The 16,236-nt window shown below is 39.5% G+C and overlaps 1 protein-coding gene across 2 annotated transcripts in view; it reads right to left on the bottom strand.

Moving 5' to 3' along the window:
- The window catches only part of LOC120774747 (interference hedgehog), an 80,733-nt gene that overhangs the window by 34,535 nt on the left and 29,962 nt on the right, over positions 1-16,236 (bottom strand). For both annotated transcript variants that reach the window (XM_040104504.1, XM_040104505.1), the window contains exon 2: positions 11,247-11,288. The gene's annotated coding sequence lies outside the window, so the exon portion shown is untranslated. The remainder of the gene's footprint in view (positions 1-11,246; positions 11,289-16,236) is intronic.

The raw sequence follows: 16,236 nt of genomic DNA, 5'->3' as shown, positions 1-16,236 counted from the left end.
ACTTGGGTTTAAAGCTAAGCTGCTTATATTCGCCCAGTTGTATATCACGCTTAGGTACCCTTCGATTAGCTCGTAGACGGTACTTACACATTTTTTTTTTACCATAAGACCAACATCGTAAACATAGACTGTCACCCGACTTTTTTGTTCTTCGAGTTCTTTACGTAGGTCGTTAACTACCAAGATCCAAAGCAGAGCGGAAAGTAATTCACCCTGCGGGGTACCCCTTTTAACCCTACGAGATGTCTTTTCGTACGCCACTCCGCTACGACCGTTCTGTCGCAGTAAATTCTGCTCTTAAAGTACAAATCCATGAGCCTCTGCAACGTTTAACGGTTTTAACCGAAACGAGGATAGGATAATAGGCTTGAAATTCTGGACACCAGCGTGAAAGCTCTTTCCGATATTCGGTATAAACGCCACTCAATCCAGTCTCCAGGCCAGTTCACGTAAGTTGCGGTCAGTCAGCTGCATGTCACCTTGACCGTCCACTGCAGGTAGGAAGATCTCCCGAAGCTCTATAAGTTGGACTTCTTCAACCGAGTGGTTCAATATGCAGTGAGCATCCAGAAGTAGCTTCAACGACTCCTCGCTGCTGACGGTCCATATCCCATCAGCATTTCTTAGATACCCTAGGTGAGTGTCTAAACCGTAATGACTCATGACACCCCACTACACTTCCGCAGAAAATTCTCAACGAGGTTCTCTAGGCTTTCAATTAAGCTATAGAACTCCTGACTATTTTTTCCAAATATTTCAAATATGTCTCGGAGTTATAGAGCATCATTCTATAAGCTCGCTCTGTGAAACGCTACGAGACATAGATATAGATTTAATGGGTGTCGTATAATATGATTCGTGGATTGTGGACCCTTATTTTAAACTTTCGACGTTCTACTGCTTGAAGTTTTTTTTATAATATTATTTAATTCAATTCCAAATTCATATCTCACATGCTCATTGAAGTCGAAAAAAATTGGTCTTTGTAATTTAATACTTATGAAACTTATTTTCGGTTGTTTACCATTCGCTGAGTGTGTTTTTGTACTCGAACCTTTTTTCTCGACTCGCACAAAAAGTATGAAAAAAACTCAACCAAAATGCTACACATTTGCCACGCTGAAAGCTTTGTATGCTTAATGCCTGCATTTAGCGACTTTTAGCAACAACACGCGTCACCGCCTCCTCCTCTTTGGACTTGTGTTTACTAAGGCTTATTAATTTTATTATGGCTCGTAAATTAGCATTTCATGCAGCGCTGTCGCCAGCTACGTCTGCGCAGTGACCACTACGCGTGGTAATGAGCTTGCTGCCAACTTCGGTTATGTCTTTTTTGCTATTCCTCTATATCATGGCAGCCGGCTGGTCTTCTTGGTGTCAGTTTTCCTGCCTTACTCGTCGTTCGTGCCTTTCCGCACTTCCTCCAACCGAAAAGGCATCTAGACCATTTTCATGCTTTACGGTCTCTTGAATCGCGTCCGTTTTGTTATTGTTGCAATGCACTGTTGACGCTCATTGTAACAACATTCCTTTTAGCAAATTAAAAAGCAAATAATGTTTTGTATATTCGCCTGCTAAACGTTGCGGAAAATCGTGTTAATATTGCTTGACATTTGCTGTCCCCATGCCGCTTTTTGCGACCAGCTTTTGCTGCGCTTTGCTAAAGCTGAAATTTGCGAAATTCGTCCGCTTCGCTTTCGTCTCTGTTTCCCTCATATCCACAAGCCCATTTTTTGTATGCATAAAGCGTATTTGGATATCTTTTTATTAATCCGTTGTGACGTCAGCCAATTGTTGTGTACGCTGTGTTTTCGCTGTGTGTATGCCATATGAAATTACAATATTTATATTCTTACTAGCAAATGATATTAAAAATATATTTTTAACGCACTGGAACCGAGTGGGAAATGCTGAAATTGGCTAATGAGCGCATTTGGTTGCATTTAATTGGCAAGCGTGCAGTTTTGTAAGCTTTCTGGTCCGCTTGAACTTTCCCATTTAGTCAAAGCGCTTCCATTCATGAGGCCGTTATATATTTCTGAAAGCTGTAGACTCTCTAAAATTGTAAGTTTCTGATTTCTCAATTAACACAATTTTTTACTAGGAAAAAAGTTGATTTCGAAGAAGTAGTACTATCAATCGAAGCTAGTTCGAAAAAATTCGAAACTCGAAAATTTCTTGAATATTTCAAAAAAGATTTCATATTATTGAACAATACTTTCAAAAAATGAAAAACATTGTCATTACTTTTTTGCTAGGAAAACAGTTGATTTCGAAAAAGCTCATGAAAGCGCTTACAATTGAACCTAGTTCGAAAAAGTTCAAAATTCGAAAATTTCTTAGATATTTCACCAAAGATTTCAAATTATTGAAGAATATTTTTGAAAAATAAAAACATTGTCATTACGGTTTTGAATAAGTTGGTTTCGAAAAAGCTCATAAAAACACTATCAATTGAAGCTACTTCGAAAAAATAATTTCTTGGATATTTAAAAAAAAATTTCAAATTATTAAACAATATTTTCGAAAACTAAAAAACATTGTCATTACTTTTTGGCTAGGGAAAAAGTTGATTTCGAAAAAGCTCATGAAAGCTCTAGCAATTGAAGCTAGTTCGAAAAAATTAGAAATACTGTGCTTCAATTAATTTTTGCAGCTTTCAAAAAAGCTTTCAAATTTTTAAACAATATTTTCGAAGAATCACAAAATTGCCATTACTTAAACCAAAAATTAATAATATTAGAAAAAAATAAAGATTCGTTACTACATAATTTCCTCGATTGCAAGCTTTCCTTTTGAAAGCGCAATAAATTTTGACTTCAGCGCCAAGTTTTTGTTGCTCTTTCATATCTTCCAGTTACTTTTTGCCACTCATATATCACACAGCTCGACTACCAACGTTGTCAAATGCTCAGCAGACAACTGCTGACACGTCATGACTCACGTTGCAAGCATTTTTATCCCTTTCAACACTTGGTTACAATACTTTTTGCTATTTTTTTTCGAATTTGTTTTACATTTGCATTTTTCTTGTATTTGCGTTTTCTCTTTTTCGCCTTTTCCACGCTGCGACATTTGTTTGCGTCTTAAGTTGCTCGCTTTCGTTTGTGCTCCGTGGCAAACTGCGTGGTGCAACTTGCAAGCCAAGCGCAAGTAAGCGGCGCATTCAAAGTCCGCAACTTAACGCCCGTTCGCTGCATGCCACATACAGCCACGGCTTGTGTCGCCTCTATTGGCTCAACCAAAACTGCAACATTTTTCTTGCGCTCACTATCCTTTCGCTCTTTAACTTCGACTCAGTCCGCATTGTCGGTCCGTCTGCCGTGTGGAGCTGGGTCTTTGTTTCCTTTCTTGTGCTGCTGTTTTTGTTGTTGTACGCGTTGTTGAGTTTAATGCCATTTTTTTATTGTCAACAATTCATGCTGTGCTTGGAATTTTTCACGCTGCATATTTTCACATTCTTTTTCTTTTTTTTTCTTCTTTTCTTCTTTATAACAAGTTTTTGCTCTTGTCTTATCTGCAGTTGGGGTATATTCGTAACAGTGTAGTTGTTGCTCGTTTTTTATCGTAGTTGTTATGCGATTTACTTGGCTTGAATGCTCTACTTACAACGCGCTGGCTTATTTGTATGCGTTTAATGTCGTTGTTGTTGTTGTATGTATTGTTTTTTTATGGAGAGTTCTTTGGGAAATGTCAACAATGTGACATATGTAAGTTGAGTTTTTGTTCACTTACTCATTTCAGTTTTAATAGCTGGTCAAGGTGTTGGCACGCATAACTAAATAGCAGCGAGATGCAGCTCAGAGCTAGGCTAAAAGTAAGAAGATAGACAGAGACTGGCAGCTATAGAAGAAAGGGTGAAGTAAGTATCGCAATGTGTGAGTTGCCTCCAGTGCTGTGTAAGAGTTGGAAGCTTGAAAGAAAGAAATAAGTGAGGAAGTAGTTTCTGAGTAACCCAGGCGAGCATATTGTCTTTGCTCCACTGGTGAACAATTCTTGCTTTATGAGCAGAATCTTTTTGAAAGCAGTATGTCCAACAATCACTCCTCCAAATTATATTTTGCGTTAATTTTTACGTCTCTGTCAATGAGAGGCTGCGTTTTGACAGCCTTCAATAGCTCTTTTATCAGCTGGAATCTCTAACATACTGGTTGCATAAGCGCGGTCATTTTGTGAGTTGTGGCTTGCCTGAAACACCAAAAGTTTCTCATAAAAAAAGACAATCTCACAGTTTTCGTGCCGTTGAAATAGCAAATCACATTTCCTTTTCTCATTTTCGTTTTTTTTTTCTTATAAACCTACATTCTGAAATATTATTAATAAAATTTATGTTTGTTTTTCCTCTAACGCTGAAGTTTTTTTTGATTAAAGTTCCAATCGACCAGTAGTCGCTGGAATTAGTCTCAGCGTTTCCCGTTCTGCTACTTAAACTCATTAAGCTTAGAAGAACTCCAGTATACTGAAGATCTCCACTAAGAAACTTTACAGATCATATTTAAGTCCGTTGAGGAGGTTGTGCTAACAAAACAAAGCTATTTTTGCTTCCACAGTTGCAGTTTTGGTGAAATCTTTACTAAAGACGTGATCGTGCTGAGATTTTTCATGCAATTGCAGGTTTTGTTTCAATTCTCTTAGAATTCTCAAACGGTTTAACAAGTTTTAATACAATTTAGGGAATATATATTGTTATTTTAGACACAAAAGGTTTTTATACCCTGAACGGGGTATACGATATTGAGTTTTCCACTATATATGTTCGTATTGTTCAGATCGAGTCACTCAGTTTTATAAGGAATCTTTTGCATTTGTGAAGGGTATTGTGGCTTCGATGCAACGAAAGTTAACCTTTTTTTGTGTTTTCGTAATGGTTGTCTTTCTATAGCAAACACCTTCACTTCGTAAAGTCATGGAGGCTCGTATAAATTTGATTGATTGTATGCAAAGTTTCTCAATGAGCTTTGACTTCCTTCCAAAAGCCGCTAAAACTGTACATTCAAATTAATAAACACTTAATTGATTCTCTTAGAAATGTGCGCACTTTGATTTATAGCGCCGTTATATCGAATTTCACATTTTTTCAACACACACACGCTCACACAACTGTGCTTGAAAGCTATTCATTCAGAAAACAATAATTTTTCTGAATCCCGCGACAAGATAAATTTTCAATGGAATGAGTGTAGCGTTGGGAAGTCATCAATTTTTTATTATTTGACAGTAAAATTGCTTAGGGAATAAAGCAGATATTAAAAAAATATATTATTTTTTTCTGTGCCTTTTGTGTGGCTAAAATTATAAGCACATACACGTTTTTCATAGGCAGCAATTTACATATGTAAGCCCCTGAGCTGGAGTATAGTTTCTGTCGGCTAACGCACTTCATTGAAGAAGCTGGCATTTACGGTTAAATATGCTAATTACAAACAGACACGTTGAGTATTACTTCGAACGGGGCATGCGGCTACGCGAAGGCTGCATGCCAACCCAAAGCGAGCTGCAGCGGTGAGGAAATTCAAGCTTTTTGAGTTGTTGAAATCATGAATGAAACTCAACACTTTCCGAGAGGCGCACGAACAAGCCAGCTACAACGCGTTCTATTTTGGCTTAATTTATTTGCTTTCTTGTTACCATAAACCCCACAATTTACGCGTCAAACGGCATTGCTTAGGATTTCGTGCTCGCTTACTATTCCTGGCTGATGCTGTGTACTCGCCAGCGTTTAGAGCGGGTTAATGGCTTGTAAAAAGCGTTTTTGTCAAGCTAATGGCCAATCAAGTCAACACAATTCAACAATTTTCGATTATTTTTTAGATTCACGTAAATTCTAAAGCAATAATGCCAACGCTTGGCAACCCACGCGCCCCTCAAATCTTGTGACGGCTACACTTCAACACCTCTTAAAGAATCCTCAACAATTTACGACGCTAGACAAACTAAGTAGCGTTTTAGTGACAACGTCTCACTTTCACACATACATACACACAATTGTGACCAACAGGTTTGGCGCGCCCAGCAGCAGCTACTTAAATAGTTGCTTTATGGCCGCTTCGTTTTAGCTGTTCATTGACGTCTGCGCTGAGCTACCTGTGCCTGCGCGCTGGCGCGTTAGTCGCTGTCGCCACTGACAGTCTTAAATGATTTCCAATTTGCTTGAACTAATGCTATTCAAATGACAGTTAGGTATTGAATAACAACGCGCCGCAGGCTGACCCGCTTGTCGCCGCGTCTGATGGCGGTTGGCGGACAACGGCAGTGAGTACAAACGCGCGCTCCATTCGAAAGTCAAGCGCGCAGGTAGTCAACTGGTTCAAGCGTTTGTTGGCCACTAACGCAATCGGCTGAAAAAGAATTCACCTGCGGCTACGCAGTTCCGTCGTCTCTCGTCTGCTTGCAACTGCGCTGATTTCAATCAAAATTGGTCCCTGCAACTGCTGTGCTCTCTTATGGTGCAGCTCTTTAGCGGCTAATAGGTTTCTCGCCAGCAGCCGAGTGGGCGAGATCTTCTGGTAATTTTCTAATTCTTTTGGGTTAGAAACTATAAATCATATCGGACGAAAATGCAGCGTGTGAAATGAAAGCATTCCTTTAGCGCAATGCTCATTGCGCTCTCACCACAGCACACTCTGCATGCTGCTTAACTTCAAATAAAAATAAAAAAAAAAACAAAATGTGAAAATTCTATTAGCTTTGCGGCGTTGTGTGGGCAGCCGCGTGTAGCACAAATTCAGAAAGCCTGGCCTGGCAGCAAGCTTAGAACTTCATTAAAGAGCTTTGCGTAGAAACAGCTGGTCGCGGAAAAGTGGCTGCTATTGTTGTTGTAATTAATTGTCAAAACTACTGTTCTCACACGCCCACGTCTTTGTTAGCTTTCCTTAACAGAATTTAATTGCTTGAGAAAATGTATGTCGTTGAAGGTTTTTTTTTTGATTTTGACCGAGCATTGTTGTGAAATTTCAGTTGTTGGATAAGCAATAAGAGAAATTATACTACAATAGCCGATATCAGTCCAAAAAACGTTTAATTTCCTATAACTTAGGCTTTCCTAAAGAAGATTTTTCCAAGAACTTGTGTCTATGGTGGGGCGGTTTGATTTACAAGGAACCCAAAAAACGGAAACATAGGCAAAAAATATTCTATTATACGAATCATCCTAAGAAACTTTGCCTAACAGGCTATAGGTCTAAAACCGTGAGCCAGCAATTTTTATCGCAAAGTTTTCATAAGGATCATAAAAATTTATTCGTCAGTTTTTGAGATATCCGCATGAAATTTAATATGTAGGTGCATTTTGATATTCTATTGATCATTTGTCGGAATCTTTCATATTGGAAAACTATATCACATATCTACCACTCAACCGATTATTCAAATTTTTTTACATTCGCCTTAAAAATCGCTGGCTCGGAACCGGTTTCAGATCCATAGTCTCTTAGGCAGCGTTGTGCAGAATGATGCGGAAAACATTTCCCGCATACGTGATTTTATAGGAAAAACTGAACCTGCTCTAGATTTTCAATACAAATGCTGTAATGTTTTACGAAGTGATTTTTGTTAGTTCCCTATCGAACAGATTGACTACTTAGAGTAAAGATTAGTCCTTAAAGCTTGCCAATTTATTTCATTGTTTTTAGTTGGGCTTTTCATTTCAACTTCTTCATCAATTTTTATATGTCACCCTGTACCTCACATATGTTTTTCTGTGCTTCATGGCCCAAGTCTATTTAGTAGTGCATCTATTGAGCTGTTAGTAGTATTGTTCTGTGGGCCTTTGCCTTTATAGACAAAATGTGATTGAATTTCATTGGCTTGCTCTTGAGTGACCTTACTTCTATGTCACCCTGTGGTGGCGTTCTGTAATGTTTTTCAAACAGTTTTTGTAACTTGTCTATGGCATACATCACTTTGTGGTTCTAAAGATTGCTCTCTTCAGCTACATATTTCGTAACGATTTGTTATAAAGTAAATATTTTGAAAACTTTGTGAAACCAAATCATAATTTTTAATAGCAAAACTTTTGTCCGGAAATAGCTTTCATGCCCACAAGCCACATAAATTGTTGCTTTATTAATAGCAATGTTTCTAAGAGCAATGAATTAATTAACACAGGCTGACCCACGCTTTATGCACACGTACACACCGCTCTAAACTCGCATCCTCCCATTTATGGTCAGCCATTACCGCGCATTGAAACCATACATTTTCATATAAAAGATGTAAAATTTTCAAATCATTTTTTGTTTTTAAGTTTTACGAAAGATTATCCGCCATAAAATGCAGCAAATTAAGTTGTAAACAAAAGCATTGATTGAAATCGACTCACGAGCGTTTACGAGCGTGCCTTCAAGCGACGGATGCGTCTAATAAATTACAGGTGAAAAAGCATTAATAAATTTTTGTGCATAAAAATCAACCACAACAGCAACAATGGCGGTCAGTGAGTTGAGTTGAGTGTTGAAATCATAAAAGTCAGCACTAAATTTTTGAAATGAAAATATTAAAATGATAAAACGTCTATAAAAATAATCGCGACGGTTGTGAGCCGAGAGTGTACAAGTTGTAAAATTATCAAAACGTAAATTTTAAAATTCAAAACTATTGGTAGTTGAAAAAATCTTTTCGTATTTCTAATCAAACTTCAACTTATTTTTTTTTTATATAACTTTTATGTAACTTGTTTTCAACTTCCCCGAATTTTTTTTTTGGTTAAATGAAGCTTAAAATCTCACCTTTCCAACACTATAAGTTATGACACAAAGTGATTGGTAGCACTGGAGATATACGACCGCAATTGCTATTGGCAAAATACGAAAGTACTTTTTCGACTACCCAATATTAATATTTTCGATGAACGACGGTGAAGTAAAAGATGTTTACGAAGTGTCTTCATGGTAACCGATTCTTTCTTTAATTTTGGCAGCGGCATAACCTCAAACTGCGCTGTCGATATTTTTAAGCAAATGTTGCCAACTCGGTTAGAGTTATAGAGCACACATCATACCAAAACATTTTTGGCAATAAATTCATTTCAGTATGTGAGCAAATTGCCGGAAATGCAGCTAAAGCTATCGCGTTTCAAGTGTGACCAATACGCTTTCGACTGCCTTTCGCCGACATTAACATAACGCCGGCTAATTTTCTTGCTTACTTTTACAAAATTATTTATAAGCGCGCCACTTATTTTCTAAAACCAACTCTTTATGGCGTGTGGCGCATTGAAATTCATGCAACTCTGTGTTGCGCCTTCTCCTACAGCACCATTACATGTGCGGCAGTCACCTTCTAAGCATTTTAAAAATATATACAAATATCTGTGCGCGTGTATGAGTGGTTTTGGCAGCTGGCGGCCCTTAAATGGCGGCAGCAGCCATGGCATGCCACCAAATTGACGAACAGCTGGATGGTTGGCTGACAACACCTTCCGCCGCCAACGCCAACAGCGCCAACCGATCGCCTTTGCCATTTACATACAGTCCCACATATGTATATACCAGGGTGTATGTTTTTTCTTTTTTTGCCGCCTATGGCGCACTAAAATGCACAATGCGTGGACTCAGTGCTCCACATATTTTCTCGTTTTCGTTCAGCATTTTCTATTTTTGATTTTCGTCTTATGATTTCTATATTTTAGGCCGCCTGCAAGCTGCAAATATTGTTTCTCAGTATTGCGGCGTTTTTCTAGTGCTTTTAGCAATTTAATGCAACCCACTTTTGGTCGCTAAAAATACAAGAAACGAAAGTAAATAAATGTCTGCGTGTATATATCTGTGCGCATTTGGTCCATTAATATGAGCGACAAAACTATTTGAGGCTCTTTATTGAGTAGCGGTCGTTATGATAATAAATGATTTCCGCAAGTAGCGAATTTTGGAAATATTTTTGTAATGGGTGATGAAGTAAATATGAATAGCGATCAGAAATATGCAATTGAAACTGTAAATGCCATTTGGTCTGCCTAAGCTTCAAGTAATAATATAAAAAATTTATAAGCAGGCTGAGAATTGCAGACAAATGCACGTAAGATGAACGAAATTGTACAAGACAGCACTTTTAATTTAAATTTTAATTATTTTTAGCACAATTTTCTTATATTCTGCTCTTTCAAATATTTATTTTTATTTATTTTCAGCTGCCCCCGATAATGCATAGGTCACTGTTCCATAAAATCTCGAAGTGCTCATAATAATTCCGAAAAGTGTATATTGTTTGTGTTGTGTAGGCTCAATTAGTTTTTCGTTCAGTAATTCCGATATTGTGCGGTTTCGCATGTGTTCAAATTAAGTGTGTCAAAACGTGTTTGTCTCCGCATTTCGCTTAAGTTATGTTTTAGTCGGTTTTTTCTAATAGTGTGTGATAAAAAGTAAGTTTAAAATAAGAAATAAGAAAAAAAAAACAGTAGTGTGTGATAAAAAATTAGTTTAAAATGAAAAGAGAAGTATGGAAAAAATACATGGATTCATGGCAGCTCTTTTTGGGTTTAATAATGAAGCAGAATTGAGGTGAGTTTATTCAAAAATCCCATTACTTGTACTTATTATGTTATTCTTTATGGAATTTAATATGTATTATAAGTCCTTAAAATGTTAGGCTGAAAGAACATACCAAACTTTTCAGGCACTTTGGTATTCAGCAAACGTTCTCCCAAGCTGAATAGGTGGTGAAAGCCAAATTGCCCGAAAAGTCTTTTAGGGTTTATGAAGTGCTAGTGTTATTGTTTTAAATATACTTATGAGCTCTAGCGTAATTTAGAGAATTAAGAGCTAACTAAAACCTAACTTAGTATGATCAATACACCAGTTTACTGTCGCACTCTCTCTCCCCCTCTTCCACCTACTTCCGCTCTTTCTCTTTCCACCACTGGTATCTTCTACAGAAATTAAACGATTAACTTCGCTGAAAAGATCAACGTCAGGGATGGCAACTATTGATTACTAGATTTTAAGCATGATCAAAACAGAAACTTAAGACTTCTATCAAAACATACTTGATAACACAGGTAATAGGTTAAAGTCTGATGCTAGGTTCGCTAAAGTCGCAGCACCCTGCTCAAGACGCATCTCTAGATTGCGTTATATTCGTATTGCTTCTGTCTATTAAGGATTTAGCACACTAAAATCACTGAAAATACCTCGAAGATGACATCATACTGAGTTTTACTCCATTCCTTATACACTCCACAGTAACTCCAGTTATTTCTCTCTACTTTACCGAAAAAATGTAGGTCAATTAATTTTGCTAACTCCACTCACCTTGTGGCTAAGATTAATAACCGGCTGTTCGAATCGTACGATCTGCAAATTAAAAAGAGAAGAAAATGGTTAGACGAGAATTCACATTAAATTGGTGGCATTTGATATTTATGAAAATTTGCTGTTATTACAACGAGCACGAACTGACACCCCTTAGTCGCCATTCGGCCTCGCTTCTCAGACATTTGAGCGCGTTGCCTCCCGCCCCACCTGCCCTTCGCCCATTAAAATGCGACTTGTTGGCGTCTTTGGCTCTGCCGCACGAAGACCGGACGTTGTGCGCGGCCATTGGATGCTTTCACAAATCCAACACATGCCACAAATTTCGAAATGCGATCGCAATCGCACCAGAAACTATGCTGGCATCCATACACAAATTAAGTGGATGTAAACGGAAAGCGAACATAAAAATAATAACACGACCAGCAACAACAACAACAATGACAACGGCTAGCTATTACTTAGCAACAAGCACTAACTAAAGCGCATTTGCACTACCTGCTCGCCGCGGCAATGCAATACAATGCAAATTAAATTGCACTTTTCCGAAAAAGGATGCCGACAGCAGCGGCTACAAGAACAACAGCAGCGAAGCCACATGAAATAAGGCGAACTGCACCAAATCGAAACACATTGATTGGCCAAACAGAAATTTAAATTGAAATCGGCAAATGAAATTGGTAATAGCGACGCTGACGTCGCAGTCGGCAGCACGAGCAGCGCTTGCGTACGCCGCGATGCCGTGCGCATTCATTTTCCGCAGTTAGACACAAATTGTGGTTTGTTGTTGGCATGTGGCAAGTTGCAGCGGGAATTATGAGGCCATTGTCTGCCATATTTGGGTGCTGCGCCGCTTGATCGTCGCAATTGTAGCCGCCAAAGCCACCAAAGCTATGTGGCAAGTTGGTGTGTCTGCGACGTTTTTTCCTTCACTCTTATTTATGAGCAAATCTGTTTTGCCAAAATCGCTGAACGCGCCGAAAAATGCTTTGAAATTCGAGCGACACTTTTCAATTGGTTTTGGTCGCACAATTGCCGGTGGGCAGGGGGCAGCACATATTTTGGCGCGGTAATTGCCCATCAGTGTGCCAGAGTGTATGTAGAGTTCATTTGGGGCATGCCGCAAGTGCGCATGCGTGCCGCCGGCGACAGCCACTGCAAACTAATGCATAATTAGTCCGAAATTGCTCAAATGTAGCAAATAGCGTGAGTTTAAGTGACGTGAGAGCTCGCCAGAAACAAACTTGAGCGTCGATTTTGGCGAAGCATATCTTATGGAGCTGGCTTTTAATTGAGGTGTACAAATAGTTGATTAAACATTTTATATATGTTTCTCATACAATAGCTTTCAAAGCCATTGTGACATGGAAAACGTCTGGCGTAACAACCCACTGGGTCAAATGAAGCCTGGCCACTTAAACACGTTCCGCAATAACTCAACCCCCTTACTCTGAAGCTGGCAATCACTTGGCGTTTCCTCAACATGTGGCATATCTTGCATGACACGATTGTTTCAAAATCTTAGACTCCGGTCTTAAGCCTCGAAAAACGCATTTCCTCTCGTTACAAGCCGTCCTTTACGTCAGCCGTTTTTATTCCCCTCGATCTAACAGTTATGCGCTGCGTGTTCAACTGATTGCAGTTCTTCACACCTTTACTACGTCTAACTGCCACTTCAAGCGGCACTAAATTCAGTCGAACAAAAGCACAAAACAAAAATCGAGCGAGGAAAAACCACAGCACAACAGCTATGCAACGAATTTGTTGCACATAGTAGAAATTCGTTAATGAAGATTCCGATTTCGAAAAGGAAAATCTGAACTCAGCACTCGTGTGAGACACGCGTGCAGCTTGTGTGGCATTGAACATTACCGTTACTTCATTTGTATGCTTGTCTCCGGCAGTGGCAAGGTGGTGGAAAAGCTTGCGTTGCACGCAACTATGTATATGTCACGGCTGCAGCACTCCACCTCCACGCTGCTGCAAGGCCACGCCGGTGGTCCGCCGTGATTAACTCATCTGTCGTTTGATTTTTATTGTGGCAACGCAATCACAAATTGAAGCTGCGCATCGTTGCCGTTGAGGTGACAAAAGACATTTTTATGGCCACCAAATGGCTATTACTAGTATGCAGAGAAGCGGTGGAAATAGAGAAGGAGCGTGCACTGCGTCGCAGACGTTGCACATTGAGTCATTTGAGGTGTGAAAAATGTTGCACTTTGTGGAATGTGTATAGTTTTTTGGAGGAATGCGAACTGTGGGCTCAAATTATATTTGCGGCAACAACATGCTGGCTTTCTCTGCCAGCTAGAACTTAGTGCGATCTTCTCACTGCTGACCTTAGGTTCGAGAAATCATGCCTTTAGTGTTTATATGTCTGATTTGACTTTAAACTTAAAAGATTGAGTCGTTTCAAATAAGTTGCCACACATATATTTCACTTTAAACTAAAAATATGTTGTAAACTCAACAGCTCTTAAATGATTTTAATCATCTTTAACTCAAACTTAGCCATACATATTCAGCTTGCTGAATGCAGTTCCTCAGTTCCCAGCCTTTCGCCGGAACTTCAGACTTCTTCCACTTCAGTTGCCTTGAGTTCCGCTCAATGCTCGCGTCTCAGCACACATTAACGCAGCCACTGCTTCTTCTTTCTTCCTCAACACTCTTCAGCCACGAAGTCGTTTTTCTGCGCTTACTTGCCACATGCTGTGCTGCAAGCACATGTGCAGCCATTGCCGCCGCTGTTGGTCAAAATTAACCATTAAATTAAGTTGTCCGCAATATTAATGAACTCGAAAAGTGCTCGCTTCCCACTTACAGTTAATTACGACAAATCGCAGTTTTCCACCGCGCTTAAGCGCTGCGCTTTATATCTACTTGCAACACCTGCAAACATAAAACTTTGTTTATGCAACATTGCTGTAAGTGCCTGCACATACATCGACGTTGGCTTTGAAATATCATAAGTTTTGGTTACATTGTGGTGTTGCTGCTGCAAATTGCATGCCACAAAGTGCCCACTGCAGTCGCATTTCGCGTTCGTTAAGCGCGACTGCCGCGCCGGTCTGTGCAACACCGTCATTTCGTTTAAATGGCGTGAATTTATTAATTTGGTTGTTTAATGTGCGCACTGAGCATTGCTATGCACAACACCTACAACAACAAAGGGTGCAATTCATTGCATTGTTTATGTTAATTAATTAAATGACGACAGCTTGCGCGGCGCGCCAGCTAAAAGTGGCGTGAAGCCTTACAATTACAATTTGCGCTCGCGGGCTCTTGCCACTAATTCTAATGTTGTTGTTGTTGTTGTGATAATTGGCTGCGTTGTTTGTGGTAATTTGCGCCTAATTTATGTCGCTGCTTTATTATTGCTATTAAGCATTTTGTTTTTGTGTTGATTGACCGCAGCAAACGCCAAATTACGAAGTGGACAATCAATTGCTAAATGCCGCGCAGCCGCTTCGCCACAAGCGCGTGCAATATGCACACAAATCACCGTCGTTGCGATCGCTCACTATCACTGTTATTACATATGCAATACAGCGCTGATTACAACAGAGATTAACCCAGCGTGGCGCGTACATGAGCGCGAACACGTCGCCGCGGTTTGGCTTGGCAACTTGTATCTCATAGGCGCTTTTTGTTATGGCGTCTAGGGGAAGTGTGGTGGGGCGCGGGAGCAACAGGCACAGTTGCGAGTAGTGATGCGCACGCGTTGTCAATACATTGCGAGTTTTATCTATGTACGAATATGTTGCCAAGCATATTCTAGAGCCAGGCAGTCGGTGTCGGACGCGTGTTGCATGCAAGTTAATTGAATTATTGTAGCGCACAGATAGTAGAGTAATTACAAATAGTTTCACACTCTCTACACCTTAATTTACTGCTCATTGCTAGTTTAACGGTTTTTGTACACCCTTCAGTACTTAGTTATAACACTTCCATACTATTACTGCTATTATTATCTTATATTCAAGTGAGCTTTCATATCAAGTTTATTTATTAACTAATTTCGAGAAATGTGAGTCCTCGAGGCAAGTCTCATATAGCTTCCTCGCCCATTTATCTATCTACTAATGCATAGCATACAGTTCGTGGAAAATGCGTGCGCACGCAGTGGATCATAAATATTTTTCATATGACGTAACTTTCATGGAACAAGAAAACTTTCCTAGAAGAGCTGGCACAATTTATGGCCTCAAAAGGAAATATATTGTATTTGGACTTACAGACACGTATACATGCCAATATACTTAGAGAAGCTGGTATATGAGGAGCTCCGGACAGAGACACACTGACATTCTCCACTGCTTCGATTGAATTCTTTATAATCTAGATCACTGCGTTACAGAAACTTCTCCTGGCAGTTCCTTCTCAGCCCACATACATATGTACATTCGATCGATTCGAATAGATCGAAGTTAAGAAGAAGGACAAGAGGTGGAGTCTTAGGTCGGGGGCTCTCCATCAACTCTGATTTTAGACCTCCTTACCGTTGTGCAACTTCCTTCAGAGAGGTTTGCATTCACTCTGATAGCCAACCGGCTATACTGGCTTTAAAGTCGCTGACTGTGCGCTTAAATCTAGTTAAGTAGTGTATGACCACGTTGGCAACAGCTGTACCTGTCTATGGTATGGGTGCAAAGCCGACGATCTTGCTTGGAAGAGCACCCGATTCCACAATTTCATTTGATTGGAAGCAAGTAGGTTTTCCGGCGTCTTGAGTTGAAATCATCTTGTCACTTCGCCCTCTATTTCCTGGCTTTAGTCCGGCTGAGATTGAAATATATCCGTAGACATACTTTTAGGAGACCTACCGAAGGGGCTGGTATTGATATTAACATCCTTAACAAGTCTCTATAAACTCAAAACGCTTCGTCGATTTATGAGGATTTGGTAATTCCCATTTAGGAGATTATGGGTAACAGCAAGGACGAATATATGGCTAAATGGGATCCATCGCTTTTGGATCAGCCCTACGAAT

The sequence above is a fragment of the Bactrocera tryoni genome, chromosome 4 (genome assembly GCF_016617805.1).
Source record: "Bactrocera tryoni isolate S06 chromosome 4, CSIRO_BtryS06_freeze2, whole genome shotgun sequence".
In the NCBI taxonomy this organism is placed as follows: Eukaryota; Metazoa; Arthropoda; class Insecta; order Diptera; family Tephritidae; genus Bactrocera; species Bactrocera tryoni.
Note: the sequence above shows the minus strand (reverse complement) of the source record. Positions and strands in the feature narration are given on the sequence as shown.